This window comes from Mus musculus, chromosome 5 (genome assembly GCF_000001635.26).
Source record: "Mus musculus strain C57BL/6J chromosome 5, GRCm38.p6 C57BL/6J".
Lineage (NCBI taxonomy): Eukaryota > Metazoa > Chordata > Mammalia > Rodentia > Muridae > Mus > Mus musculus.
The window spans coordinates 36,729,595-36,733,020 of NC_000071.6; the positions used below are offsets into that span (position 1 = coordinate 36,729,595).

A 3,426-nucleotide genomic window follows, 5' to 3' on the forward strand; every position below is an offset into this window, starting at 1 on the left:
GCCTGGGAACTCTGCTGTCATGCCCATTACTAACCTATTATTGGGGTTGATGCAGGGTGACTGCGAGACTCAGGAGGAGGAGGAGTCAGAGATTTGAATCCCTGTTCTGCCTCTAGAGGCTGGGAAGCTGTGAACAACCCTTTGTCAAACTTCAGTTTCTCTACCTGTAAATGTTCTAGCTGAGGAGTCTTTGGGATCTAGGGTAGCCAAGCCTCAGGAAAGGGTCATCCCAAAGGAGTTTAGGGCCACATGAGGTTTTCTTGGTAGCCGTAAGCAGCATCCTCAGAGACCAAGGCCAGGCCACTCGCTGGCCTCCAGAGGCCTCCTTGTCTTGCTGGTCTTCCAAGAGCATACTGGCTAGAGGCAGCCTCAAGGGCCTTTCTACAGCCCTAGCCCCATGCATGAACCCCATTACTTATGAGGTATCTTGCTGTCCATACTAGATGCTGTGGTCTCAGAAGAAGCATGCTAGTGGAGGGCAGTGACCAACACGTTGGGTGAGTGCCACCAAGATGGGCAGAAGGGCAAAACATAAAGGTCAGGGCTCAGGGCCAGGGGTTCAGGGCTGTCCTAAGGGAGCAGCCTTAGCCTGGGCCTTTCAGGGCTCCTTAGCTGGCTTCTGCACCTTGCACATTCTCATTCCTCTCTGCCTGCCCCTAGGCTCCAGCGCAGCAAGTATCTTGGTGCTGTTGAGTGCTAGGGTTGAGGTGACACACAGAAGACAAGATGGAGAGACCCACATTATCCCATCAGGCTCCAGACTGTTCTCCATGGAAAAAACAAACAAACAAACAAACAAACAAACAACCCCTTGACTGTAGGAAATGACAAACTCTAGATTCTTGGGAATAAGGAAGAGTCTGGGGAGGTTTGATGTCCCAGTGGTGGACAGCCCGCTTGTCTTCTGGGCCTGGTGGTTGGTTCAGCTACCTGCCTCCTCCCAGCCTGAATAGCCAAGGCAGGGCCTTGGCACAAAGGCTTGCTGTGTCGTGTGTGTGTGTGTGTGTGTGTGTGTGTGTGTGTGTGTGTGTGACCTTGGCTCCCAGAAGCCTGAGAGTGGCAGCCTTATTGAGACCACAGCTGCTCAGACCTTACTCTGGGACCCAAAAGGACACACCTCAGGGCCTACGACAAGGCTCCCTTTTCATTTATGCCTGAGCACCAAGGTGCCAGCCATGCTGGCTACTGGCACCCTCTCTAATTATTGTGTCTTGTCCCCACGCCCTGCTGCTGCTCCATCTGACTGAATGGACTCATTAAAACCCCATAAGAAGGAAGTGACATGGAATTACATCATCAACAAGGGAGGAGCCCGCCCTCCTCCAACAGGGGTGAGGACAGAGAGGCTGTGTCTGCCAGAAAGTCCTGACAGGGCTGCAGCCAACACCTCCTGAAAGGGAGGTGAATGAGAGACAGGGATGGGGGAGAAACTGAGGTGGTAAGGAACACAGAAACAGGGACAAAGGCAGAAAGAGATGAGGCTCTGAGGGGTTGGGGGACATGTGACAGGGAGGAATGAGCCTTAAGAAGCATCTTAAAGCAGCTTGCCCTGAACACCAGAGGCTCTAGGCCTGGGCCTGGTCAGCCCTGCCCAAGTCTGATGCCCAGGCAGGTGGTGGGAGGCAGAGGGGAGGCAAGCAGCTAGGAAAACCTCTTGGTGTCCTTGTCACTGTCCCATTGGGAGCCCGCCTGTATATCCCCTCTCACAGGTAACACACACAGCTCTGCCTCGCTGCGTTGCTTCCCACTGTGTGCACCTTCAGAACACAGCACTGCCGACACGGTATTGAGCATCCTGCACACAACATGTGGAGCTGAGCTCTTCCGCTCAACTGTGCACACGGAGGTTAGCAATGGCAAGGACATGGTCAACTGGGGGTGGGGGGGAAGCAAGCGCAGAGCCAGCACACAAGCAGCCATGGCTAGCACTCTGGTCCCTCAGGGTGTTATCAGTCCAAGTCTAAAGTACAAGTGTGGCCTTGGAACATTCTAGATTTTTCAGCATGGCAGATTCTCCCTCAGCCCACACAACCTGAACTCCAGAGCAGATCTCTCATACCCTCCACTCACTCCATCACCCAGACATCAGCAGGTGGCTGTCCCTTCACGGTCACCCATGTCCCTTTTCTGAGGAAGGTCAAACCTCCCAGAGGTGTTCTTTCATGCAGGATTTCTGGGTCTAACGGTGCCTCGGGCCCTGTACGATGCTGTGGGTCCCCTTTGCCCCTGGAGGGATGCTCAGCTTTAGCTTATATTGCAAACCCACCATTGGTTCCCTGCCAACCTGGGGAGCCAAGCAGGAAGTAAGGGGCCTCATAGGACAGTAGCAGGAGAGATGCCTGCCGTCCACCCACTCTGGAAAGGACCTTCAGAGAAGATAGTGCCTCACGGTGCCTGGGAGCAGCCTCAGAGTTCAGGGTAGACTGGAAAGGCCAGGGCTCTACACAGAAGGTGACAGCTCAGACAGGATATTCTGCCCCAGGGAGAAACCTGAGCCTCTTTCCTTTGGTGTTGTCAGGAGGCTGGTGAGCTGTGTGTTGCTCAGCTGTGGTGTTTCCAGCAAGATGTTTTTGGGAGCCCAACCAGCACTCTTTTTTTTTTTTTTTTTTTTTGGTACACTATAGCTGTCTTCAGACACACACTAGAAGAGAGCATTGGATCCCATTTCAGATGATTGTGAGCCACCATGTGGTTGCTGGGAATTGAACTCAGGACCTTTGGTGGAGGAGTCAAGTGCTCTTAACTGCTGAGCCACCTCTCCAGCCCCCAAGCAGCATTCTTTCCAGCTCTTCCTCCCCTGGTTGGCTCTCTGCAGAAAACGATAAGGGAGGAGGCACCAGCCAAGGGCCTGAGCTCCAAGACTGAGGCCACAGCACCACCGGGGCCACTCACTGATGTCACCTGCATCTGGAAATGGAGCCTGCCACAGGGGCGGTGGGAGGAAGGCCAAGGTGTTCAGTCTGGTGAGTTATCAGTTCAAGTCAGGGAAGATGCTCTGGAGTGCACCTGCGCAGTACAGAGCTTACAGGCACAATCACTCTGTGCGTTTCAGAACACTGAAGGGAAAAGAAAAGGTGAGGAGAGAGATGTCTGAGGAGCTGGAGGCCTGACTGGCTTGGACACATCCATGGGCAGGGATGGTGCAGTGCTCCTATGCCTTCTAAGAATAAACGGTACATTACAAACTTCAAGCACATAGGATTTATTCAATGCAAACCACATTTTCAAAAACAGCCAAATACAATTGCTCACACCTTTAATCCCAGTACTGTGGAGGCAGAGGCAGGTGGATCTCTGAATTTCAGGGCAGCAAGTTCTAGGATAGTCAGGACTATATGGACAGACTGGAGAGAGAGAGAGAGGGAGAGAGAGAGAGAGAGAGAGAGAGAGAGAGAGAGAGCACATGAAGTAGGAAGGGGACATGTA

At 53.1% G+C, this 3,426-nt stretch overlaps 1 long non-coding RNA gene across 1 annotated transcript; it reads left to right on the plus strand.

Moving 5' to 3' along the window:
* Positions 1-460: 460 nt before the first annotated feature.
* Positions 461-2,603, plus strand: Gm33114. Its single transcript, XR_376901.4, has 3 exons — positions 461-497; positions 1,272-1,331; positions 1,710-2,603. It is a non-coding gene; the product is annotated as a predicted gene, 33114 (long non-coding RNA).
* The last annotated feature ends 823 nt before the right edge of the window (positions 2,604-3,426 follow it).